We start from the raw sequence: 12,340 nt of genomic DNA on the forward strand, positions 1-12,340 counted from the left end.
CATACATGGTAGTTTCAGCTTAAAGTGCTTTGTTGAATTAAGCATATGCTTGAAGTTAAGCCCGTGCTTAAATCATTTGTTGAGTCAGGCTCAGAATCAGGTTTTAGGTGCTCACACGTATGCTTACAAATTTAAAATTCATTTTCCATGAATATGCTGCAATGGTTGCTTAAAATTTGCTATGTCAGTGAAAGTTCCTGCCACCAAAGTCTTTTGCAACAATGGTCATTGCAAGGGAACCCACAAGGGGCATGAACACCAGTGAAGGACATTTCTGTTTAAAAATGTGAAGAAATGCTCTCAGATAATATTTTGCTCTAGTCACTCAGCTCACGTAGTATCATAGATGCCAGTATTTCATAGTTACAGCACAATAAATGGACAAAAGCTAAATATATTTCTGACTGTCTTTTGAAAGCACGTAGGTCTCTTTGCTTTTGGAACTGTGGTTTAAGCCATAAACAACCCTTACTGAGTTATTTAAGGCTCAATTTACCAAGCATGTAACACTAACAAGAAAGAAATGCTACTCTCTAGTTTGTCTATCAAACACTGTTACTGGGGCAAAAGCCTTGCCTATTTTTTTAAAATATATATTTGACATTTTAAACCAACTTTAATGCAAGTAATTCCATAAGGCAGGGAAACAATCTGAAGAAATGGATCATTACAGGGCATGAAAATGACAAGGCTCAAGGTATGAAGTATAATAACTATCTCCACCAAACCAAAGCAGGGCAACATGCTGTTTGCAGATCTATTGCTTAATTTTGTCACTCAAGCCAGCCTAGGCACTAACATGACTGGGTGCTGTGACTATTGTGGGCCGGTGGAGAAACAGGCAGAAAAGAATTCCAGCGCCAGTAACTGAGGGATCAAAGTCGATACCTATGATGTAGCCACTGAGCCCTTGCTTTGTACTGAACTTCAGTGGTGGTTAGTTTGATTTGTTTGGTTCAGGGCATGGGGTTGAACTTCACCCTTATTATCTGTGTCAGCTTTAACGGTGGGATTTCCACAAGCGCTCAGCACTGGCCTAACTCTGCTCCCAATGAAGCCAATGGGCATTTTATTGTCGATCTCCATGGGTGTGGAGTGAGGCCAGCACTGGGTGCTTTGGAAACTGCCACCATCAGTGTGCGTTATTTCAAATCTTGTAGGTGAGAATGACATTTTGGGGTGCACTCCTGAGCAGTGAGGGGCTATGCCACCCCTGCCCTGCAACCTGGGGGGCCTCACTATGCTTTGCTGCTGTAGCTCCCAACCTAGGCTCCTCACAAACAGCATTCAGGCCACACCCTGCGTGTCTGTGGATAGCCACAGCCCTGGTCCAGCAACTCAGACCCCAGCAGCCTGTCAGCAAACACCACCACGGTCTGGCTTCTGCCAGCCTTGAGTAACTAGATGCAGGGTGAACCCAACACACTCCCCATCAGTGTTCCCTCTAATTTTTCCCATGCATGTGCAGAATGAATTTTGTTATGTGCATCAATGTGTGACACATCACCTTCATACTGGTGCACATAACAAAATTCATGTAGTGGGGATGGGGCCGAGGGGATCAGAGGGTGGGAGGGGGCTCAGGGCTGGGGAAGAGGGTTGGGGTGCAGGGGTGTGAGGGCTCTGGCTGGGGGTGTGGACTCTGGGGTGGGGCCCCTGGCACAGATTAATGACAGTATTGCAACACCCCTGGGAGGCAGGGTGACATTACCCCTGTTGCACAGATGGGAAGTTGAGGCACAGTGATAGTAAGTCACTTGCTCTAGGTCACACAGGGAGTCTACATCAGAGCTGAGAACTGAACCCAGAGCTCTGGTGTTTTAATTCAGCGCCTTAAGCCCATTCCCTAGCTGGAATTTTTAATACCAGGGACACCCACCTACTAAGAAGTGGCCAGCCTTTGCATATTAGAAGTCTTTGTATATGAGAGGGGAGAAACAAGGGCTGCAGGTATTTGACTGGCTGGATCCTAACTCCCTCCCTCTTGCTACTTCCACCCAGGGCCTATAACTCTTTTTTCCTTCCTCTCTCTCAAGAGATTTTGGCTTTCTCACATCCTCTGTGTGCCTTTCCTGGCTGAGGCATTGGAGAAGGTGCACTCAGACTCACCACCTTCATTCACTGAACAGGGAACCCATGAACAAAACTGGGCAAACCTTTTGGAGAATAGTTTATTTGCCAAAGAATGCAGTTTCAGGTCAATGGAAAATAATCATGAATTTGAGTCTAATTCTTGTGAATCGTTTTGGCTTAAAAATAATTAAAAACAGCAACAAAAAATCAAAATGGTTTGACTTTTCCTTTTGAAATTGACCTGGATTTAAAAAAAAAAGGGGAGGGGGTGCTAAGCACCCGAAAACAAAATAAAAAAAAAATCATTTCATATCAAACAAAGCATTTCATTCAACCTGAATTTTGTTTTTAGTTTTTTGTTTCAGCCACCAAACCAAACAGTCAATTATTTGCTTAGCTCTACCAGTGTCTCCCAGCCTCTAAGTCACATCAGTAAATTTTAGCCACATTGGTAGAAAAATAAGGCCACGTCTTCAGTGGGTGAAGACAAAAGTGGTCCATTGACATCAATACAGATACATTGAAATACACCAGCTGGGAATCAGGTCCAGAATATTGCACCTGACTCTCCTCTCGTGGTTTACATCACTGTGCCTGCTTTGGCTTCAGCAGAGTTACTCTTGATTTACACTGGTATAAATGAAAACAGAATCAGGCTGAATGGATACTTGTTAACATTCAATGAGGCGCAATTCTGCCCCCAGATACACATTCATAGGTGAGAGCAGCACTTGTTAATAAAGAACTACGGGCCTGATTCTGATCAGTTTTACACCAACATAACGGACTTCAGTGGAATGACTCCTGATTTACATTGGCATAAGTGCAATCAGAACCATGGCCAGTAAATTCTGCCCTGTGCATTTCCATGGAATACGATTTTGGAAAACCTGAAAACAAAGAAATAACAAACCATCCTCGAGCAGACCTTAGAAATGAAAAATTAAATGTCCAGGGAATCCCTGCAAGGTTTTGTGCAGAACAGGAAGATACATTACAGCATTTTTTTTTTTTTTTTTAAACTTCAAAAACAGCTGAATGCCAGAAAGCTAACAGGCAGGGCAAATTGAGCAAAAATAAAATATTCCATGGACCAGCTTAAAAATTAAGTCAATGTTTATTTTTTTATGCTTTACTCTTTGGCCAACATTTATCCAGAATGAAGGCAGCAAAAGTTATTAGATTTCATGGAATGTAAATAAACAGTTATTGGTAAATACATTTTGGTGGTCTGCTTGTTATGCTGCATGTCAGGTAAACTATAGGGAACTGGCAGCCGTTCAGACATCTTCAAGGAACACAGAAAATAGACATATTTTACTAATTATAGCTAACAAAAACACTCTGAGATTACAGTTAAATTACATTAAAACATAATTTGCTGGCAACGGCTATGAGCATAATGCTCTGCCTATATCTTTCTGTATAATGTTTCAGCAGAACATAGCAGTGACATCGGGAAATCCTGGCACAGAATAAGGCTGGGTGGCCCATCAAGGTTATCCACCTACTCCGTGTTTGTGCCCTGTAATGTTTTCTGCAGGTCTACATCACTTTTGAATACAGCAGCGACCTTAACTAACTGCTTTGTTATGTGCGGCCATTGAGCAGTAACTGCACAAGGACTCCGATAGAAAGTAAGGGTCACTCTATCCCATTCCCTGGAGACCCCCATAGGAGGGGAATTGAAGGATCAATGAATTCTGTGAGGTCTTGTGTCTGGATACTAAGACTCCCCCACAGTCATTCTCCTGAGCTTCACAGCTATTGCTCTGCCTCTGTATTTTCCAGATCTTCTCTGGAACATTTTTATATGCTGAGAATGAGGAGGAAGATTTTATGGCAGTGGCTTTATGGTGGGTTGTTGTTAGGCACCAAATCACGTTGAGGCTGAATGATCATGCAAAGGCCGATAATGGTGGCTATGCAGGTAAAGACAAAAGTAAACCTTTAAGTTTGACCTAAACCAGGATAATTATTGTTTTAATTTAAATTAAGCCACTAGAAAGCAATGATTTTACTGCTAAATCCTGCAATGCCCCTGTACTATATCTTTATATAAGACAATACTTATTGCTACCTTACTAGAGTTAACTCTAGGGCTGGTAAGAAAATGGGATTTTTATGTGGAAAATTTCAATAAAAAATTAAATATTTTGAGTCAAAAATGCTGTTAAGCTGACTCATGGGAATTTTAGTTCATGCGCTTCATGCCCCTGTTCTGCTATATGGACCAAGCTCCCTGGTCAGAATATATCTTCCATGTTGCTCCACAGTCTCCCGGCTTGGTGAAGGGAGAGAGTGCATCGGGGAGAAGAAGTCCAACACCAGAGTCCAGCCTACTGCGGTAAATGGGGATGTGAGGCAAAGGAACTACACCTGTGAGGAGTGGCGGTGGCACAACTATCCAAATATTTTAGTTCTGCCAAAATATTTCAGTTTTCTGCCAAAAAAACAAGAACTTTTCAGTTTAGGGACATTCGGTTTAAAAAACAAAGCAAAACAAGGTTTTCCACAGAAAAGTGTTGAAGTCAATGGAACTATGCTACTTCAGTAGGTTAACAGCTTCTTAGACCTTAATGTCAGAAGGGACCATTGTGATCATCGAGTCTGACCTCCTGCATAATTGGCATAATTTAACATTTACAGCACATGAAGGTTTGGCCCACAATTTGTCTCCCTTACCCAGAGGCCTCTAGCCAGTCGCATTAACACGAGTAATTTTCAAAATGAAAAGTTGACAAGCAGTAACCTCTCCCTGGCATGGAAAAGACACCGCTAACTTCATTCCAGCTCGTTGCGCCATGCTGTATAAATACTGATGGCTGAGCTTTTCTGGCCATTCCAGCGTGTAAATGCAAGACGCTAGTGAGACTGTGTTTCCCTTTTGCATTGTGCATGAATAAACTCCTCTGTTTGCTTGTCTTGGGTACTTTTATTGCCCATTCTTTGCTGGGAAGATGTTTACGCAGGGAATCTGAATTTTAAAAGGAGACAGATGACAAGCTGCGGCCATGAGGAAGTGATTCTCACCATCTGCAGATGGAAAGCCATGGCTCTCCCACTTCACATGGTGCCACCGGGATTTGAAGATGAGAATCCAAATTAAATTATTAAAAGAGAAACAACAAAAAAAGGTCAGGCCTTTGCTAGCCTTCTTCCCATGGGCTGGGCAATTATTAATCAAAGTAGGGGAAACCACACAGCGGGAGGCTGGCATGCTAAAGGGTATAACAGTTTGGCACCATGTAAGGCTTTCCCTCCTTGTGTGGATATATCCAGTAGGTATCATTTCTACACCTAAGAAATTATTAGACTCAGGCAGGGGACCCACTTTACAAATCATTCACAGCAGCTTCTTATAAACAGCTGCCCCATACCAAGCATCGCATGCTTCTCCAGGATCTCACTTCCTACACAGTCAGTGAAAAGGCACTTGTAGAACTAGCTGTGATAGCACCAATTCGTGGCTCCCAGAATAATACAAGGCACACCCAGAAGGTCTCCCTTTATTCGGTGGTTTTTAGCAGTAAATATAACAGCTACAACTTGAATTATTATATGAAGCAAACCCACTGAAATAGAAGTTACTAAATCCTAATCTAAACATGACAGAACTGGGGAGATGCCAGGTGTTTGGTGGCCAGTTGAAGACAAGCTGGTGATCAGTCCAGTTCCTAGTGCATGAAGTAGAAGTCACAAGACAACAGGTGCAAAGTGGCTCCTTTGTAGTCTGTGTCAAGCTTGAAATGGGTCATGGAGAAGTTCTCTGTCACCCCAGAAATTAATCTCAGTTGTGGGCTGGAGCCCATTGGGCCTGATTATCTTCTCACTTTCACACCTGTATTACACTAGGGGAATTGCACTAACTTCACTGGGAGCTGCAAGGTACTTAGCACTTTTGAAAATCAGGCTGCTTATTTGGGTGCCGAAATATACTTGTTTAGGCACCTATTTTTGGAAACCTTGTCCGGTTGGCCGCTGTTTTCAAACTTGGAGGCCTTCACAAGTTTTTCAAGTCCTGCATCTAGTTACTGACATCAGTAGCCAGGCATATAGAATGAGCATTTAGGGTCAGATTTAGAAAGATATTTAGGCACCGAGGGGCAAATAGGTATTTCTGAAAATCCCCCTAGGCACATGGCAGCTTAATTCCCACTAAAATCAATAGTAGCTAGGTGCCCAGAGCCAAGATCTTCAAAGGTATTTAGGTGCCTAACTCCGATTGATTTCAACTGATTTAACTATCCAAATTGGGCTACGGACATCCCCTTACAGCACCCATATTTAAAAACTAGGTCCCTGAAGCCAAAACAAACACCTGAATCAATGCTACACACAGAGTTTAATCTAAACACATAATGAAGTCTAACTCAGATATGTACTGTGTACTCCATCTACAGATCCTGGGGATGGCAAACTGAAGCCTGCTTTTATAGAGTGCCAACTCAGGGACCTGTTCCCAATTTGCAGATTTGGCCTGTTCCATTCTGAGAGTTGTTTCATATACTCGATGCCTGTTTGTGTTAATGTTTACGATTGAAGTTTTTCATTATTTGATGTTATATTTGGCCGTTGCATAAGAATTCCATTTGGATGGCCTGAAATCTACTGTCAAAGCAAAGCCAAAGAAGTGTCTTTCTGATGGACCTTCCGTTCCCCTCCAATTACATTTTAAAAAAACCTTTCTATTGTAGGTATTTTCTTTGTAGCTTTTGTACTTCTTGCCAAAGACATTGCGAACACTTTATTTATTAGTGTGTGTGTGTGTTTATACACACAATATTGGAAGGGACATAGCTCTTCTGAAATTGAACTCAGAGCCATACACCACAGGCTATCAGGGAGCTGGCAAAAGGATTTGCCAGGTGGGCAAATTTCTGCTGTTGGGTTTAGGCCCATACAACATGAATGGTGGCTGCACAGGGATCTCCTTTAGGCCCTTCATCCATCCTTGTAATTTTGGATGTAAACAGATTGTTTACTGGCTACTTTGCTGACATGTTTGTTCCGCTAGTGGGACTCCAAAGAAATTGGAATGACTGCCGTGCTGCGTACAAATTGTGTATTTACTATTTGTAACACAGTAAGCCCTAAAAGCCCCAAGTGAAATCAATGTCTTGTTTGTTAGGCACTGTACAAAACCATACTGAGAGACAGTCCCTGCCCTGAGGAGCTTGCAGTCTAAGGTCCTAATTCAGGAAAGCACTTATGGACCTGCTTAATTTTAGGCACGTGCAATGGAATTTAAGCACATTTCTAGAATTAATCACTTGCTTTAGTGATGTCATGAAGAAGTCTGTTTTCCTGAATTGGAGCTTAAAATCCCAGCTCCTCACCTCTTATCTGAATGATTGGCTCTGTTCACAGCTTTCATCACAGACTAAGGGTGGAATTTTTTGTGGAAGCCCTTTGGTAAAGTATTGGTAGTGGATCACGGCTAAGGGCACAATCCTGTGAAGAGTCAAGAGCCCACTGACTTCTGTTGGAGGTGAGGGTTGTCCACACTTTGCAGGAGCAGGGCTTATGTGATTCATGCATGTGCTCAACTGTTAGACTGGCTCTGCAAATCCATGGCTGAAACACATACAGGAAAAGGCTGGTAGCAGGGTTGCTGAATGCAAAATATGGTGGCCTTCATAGAAAAGCCAACTGAACGTAAAGCAATGAGGCCAGATTTGAAAAACAGCATAAGGGATAGTATCCTACCCGGTTAGGAGCTGCAAGACAATGACCAAGTAAAACAAATGAAAAATTATACTGGATAGAAACTAAGAATCATCAGCTCAGTCTGGACCAGCAGGTCAGAAAAGCAAACAATACCCTGGGGTAACACATATTAGATAATTCTCATTATATCCCTCTGAGATATGTAAATATGAATCATTATTCTCATTTTACATTTGGGGAAACTGAGGCAGAGAAGTACAGTGACTGTCCCAGGACCATCGAAGGTGTCTTTGTCAGAGCCAGGATAAATTTATGATGTTTAGTCCAATGCTCAGGTCACTAGACCATGCCTTTCTCATATAGATATATTGATCCTGAAGTACATGCTTGATATAGCCACATTGAGTTACTTTAATAAATAATTCTTGAAGGGACTGACCAATCAAACTCCTTCCATGGGATGTGTGCAGGACACCCTAATTTTGTTGCTTAAAAGCCATTACCTGTTACTGATTTTAATAAACTCAAAACCAGAATGGTTTACAAGTAAGCCTCAAAGCCCTTGGCAGATCAGAAGTCACTTAGTATATCATTAAGGTGGCTCAACAGATACGATTTGTTTCAGAGGTCAATGCTGCTGATCTATAAAGAGCTGCAAAAATGCCTTTGTTAATATATGAAAAAATTGATCATAATGAACAGCAAGGACAGAATTTCCCATACCAGATCAAACCATTGGTTCCTGACATCTGGTATCTTATTTCCAGAAATGACCTGGGCTAGGTGCTTCAGAAGAAAGTAAAAATCTCACACTATGCATTTAGCTAATTGTGCAAAGCGGTGGTGGTTGTGGGTGGTGATGTTCCTTCTTTGCTCCTGCTGATTTAACCATATACTCTGACTACAAATGTTATCATTAACCCTAAAATCACCCACCCCTTTGTGAATCTGTGCCCTCTCATGGCTGTGAATGCCACAGGCTGAAAATACACTGACTGAAGATCATTTCCTTGTCTTGGTTCTATATTCATTAGGCATTAATTTCATGACTCCTTGGTCTCATCTTACTGGACTGGCTGAAAAGGAGGGACAGACTAGTTTTCACTAATCGCTTCTGAGAAGGACAAGGGGTGCCTCTGCCAGCCTCTAAGTCCATTCACTTTGAGGTGTTACTTCCAACACCCTGCCATGCTCAACAGACTGGTGTTGGGCAGCTGAGCCCAAAGTCTTGGAAACTGAGACAAAGGACTCCTGGCTGGATAAAAGTGACTCTCTCTCTAGGGAGTGGGCAGTTGTGTTGGGTGAGACAGTACGGGTCTCTGGCAAGGGATGGCAAGCAGCTTGGTAAGACAGACCTGCACATAAACTGTTTTTTGTTTTCATAAGCTCTCTCTTATGTTATGCTTTGTTCCTCTTATCAAGATTAAACAATACTTTGGTTCAAGAAGGCTGTCTGGTCACGGGGTTTACTGCTGGTCACAAGCTCCTGAGGGGAAGACCTGTGGGTACTGAAGCCAGCTGTACCTTCTGGGTAAGCACAATTTATACACAGGGTGCTGTAGCCCAAGGCCTGGTATAAGAATGGGAGAATCAAAAGTGATTCTATCCCTGGCGAGGTGCAGCTAGCCCTGTAACTATGGCATCTCCATAAATGTAACATGCTGCTCTTCAGAAGTCTGAAGGATACTTTGCCAATATAAAGTCCCTTTCCTTTTTCACACTCACTGTGTTCTATAAATGGAATGACACCATTGTTTTTCAGCTGCAGAAATTAGTACCAGTTACCTAATGATTATTTCATTTTTCTGTACCCTGATTAATATTGCCTCTATACAGATGTGTTCCATCCACCATTTCCAAATAAAATGGGCTTTTAATTAGAGTTGAGCAATTGTTTTCTACTGAAACATTTTCAGCAAAAAATGCAGATTCAGCAACACCCGAATTTTTCATGGATTCATGTTGGCATTGCCAAATTGTTCATTTGGTAAAAACTAAAATTTCCCCCCAAAATAAAAAAAAATCCATTTGAAATATTTTTTTTAAATTTGCCTTTCATTTTATTTTTAAAAATTCAAAAACTTTTAAAAGTTCTCAAAACTAAAACAAAAACATGTCATCTGGGACTGAACAAAACCTTTAGTTCAACCCGAAACATTTTTTTTCAATAACTGCCAACAAAACAAAAAAATCAATTATTCACCCTGCTCTGCTAATATCAATAATTCTAATATCAATGGAATCACATCAGCGAAAGCATGCAGAAAATGTAATATGTTAAACATTAACAACAGCACTCAGTCCTAGTAAGGTCTGATAAGCCATGATTAAACCTAATTATGGATTATTGTATATTACGTACCTCCAAGAATATGGAAAATTGCTTCCTTTTAACTGCCTTGGCTGTCTGCTTCTGACCACACACGTACTGGGTAATACTTTCCTGTGATTGATACATTTGTATACTTGCTCAGCTATAGGCCAATTCTCTTTTAATCAGAGGTGTGAGTTCCCTAATTGTTGTCAGAGCCAATGTTAACTTTTTGATTAAAAGGCATCCTCCAATTTACAGTTAAAGAAATACACTAAACACCACAATTCCCTTTTTTCCTCAGTATGAAATACAACACTTGCCAAATTCTTCTCTCAGTTGATGTTAATGGGGTTGCACTGAGATTGAATTTGGATACATTTTAATGAAAAGTCAATGTGGCAATATAATAATTTCATTTTCTATTTTTCTTTCACAACAAGTAGATAAACTCCAGGCATATTTTCCCTGTTGCACTGGGACAGCTTCATGTCCATCGATTTCTACTCAGTTTTTTTTTGAATACTTACTTAGATTGGTTATTAAATTCCTTTGCTTTACCAGTGCTACCACTAAAATAAACACATCAAAATTCAGACATAGAAACAAGTTTACTTGTGACACTAACCTTGCATGGCAAATAGTTCTACTTATCTCTGCAAGGACCTTTATTTCTTGTGGAATCAAAGCAAATTCATCTTTAATTTGATACCTAACTCTTTCCCATAAATCTCATTAGACTAAAAATAGCAAAGATCTCCATATGATTAAAGACTTCACATGCAAGAAAGCAATCTGGTCATAGTGCTCCTTAGCTTTATGTACTCCTTTCTATTTGACAACATTAATTTGCCATCTGTCAGCTTAGTTTACTTGCTGCTTGCTTTGAGTTCACCTCCCCCATTTTCACTGTCAGCTGTTTTTAATAGTTGGGCCTCTTTGAGTGGGCCATTTATGCAGATTTGAAACAAGTAAAATCCTAAGCACCCACCATATGGGAACCCATTTTGTATTCTGCAGACTGACAGAGCCGTTCTTACTCCTTCTCTTTATTCCCCCCTACAGCACTTTTTTTCATCTTTATAGTACCTTTCATCCTAAAAGATTCCAAAGCTCTAAAATGTTTGCAAAATAGGAGACAAATTCTGCATTCCCATAGAGTTCTGCTGAAGCCAGTGCAGTTGAACAAGTGTGCCAGAGGGCCAGACTTAGCCCCATAAGCATAATTCCATCAAAGAAATAATGTTGAGAGTCTGTTAAAATTGCAGAATTAAGTCAGCAAATTACAAAGTTAAACACGCACTTGCAACTGTAACTCTACCCCATGTGCACGCAGCATGTATTACAATACGTTTCATTGCATGATCACCTACTATTTCTGAAATAATACAGTATAGCATCATCTAATATATCGCACAACTGAGAAACACATCCGTAGGACAGTGTAGCATAGGGTGGCTGAACATTTTCTATCAAAGATGTCTTTCAGTGGAACACTGGGTTTTCCCACCAGCTCTAGTGGAGCATATTTTTTGATTTTTGTACTTTGTTTTCATTGTTATAATGGTCCAATATAACGTTGACTTTGATTTATGAAAAACTCCCCTCAGAATATTTGAGCCCCAATCTTGTAAACACTAAAGCGCAAGAATAACTTGACACATCTTGACACCCCTAGTGGCAGGTACGTACCCCTGCAGTTCATACAAACCACTACAGAATCAACTCTTACAATGGAAAAACCAAACCAAACCCTGCCAGGGCTCCTGTACTGGTTTCCTGTCCTACCCTGAACTAGATGTGAAAGTGAAGTCGGCAAAGCACAATTTTAAAACAATCTCAGATGCCTATTGCAGCTTGCTCAGCCAGACACTTTTTAAGCCTCAGGCCACTCCTGTTCCTGGTGGAGGACAACAGGACTCTCCCCTTCCTGGTGTCCCTGGACAAATTGAGCACTTCAGGAGTCCTTCTCATCCTTGAGGTTAAACTATAGCTCGACACAGGGCTTCTGTCTCCTCCAGGAGATCCTGGCAACACTTTCTGGCTGCCCCTTGCTAAGCCTTTGCTCCAGGCAGTTCTGCCTCTCTACTCTAACCCCCAGAGAGGATTAACAGAACCCCTCTTTTATAGGATATGTTCCTAGCCCCTTCCCAGCTGGGACTGACAGTTCTCACTGAACTAGCCCCTATGTTTTCAATCGGGCTAAAGAGGTCCCTCTTAAAGGACCAAACACCCTTTGACAGGGCCCCCAAGAATTCTAAAGCAGCATCTATAGCTTCTTTTTGT

The sequence above is a fragment of the Eretmochelys imbricata genome, chromosome 8, assembly GCF_965152235.1.
Source record: "Eretmochelys imbricata isolate rEreImb1 chromosome 8, rEreImb1.hap1, whole genome shotgun sequence".
Classification (NCBI taxonomy): Eukaryota; Metazoa; Chordata; order Testudines; family Cheloniidae; genus Eretmochelys; species Eretmochelys imbricata.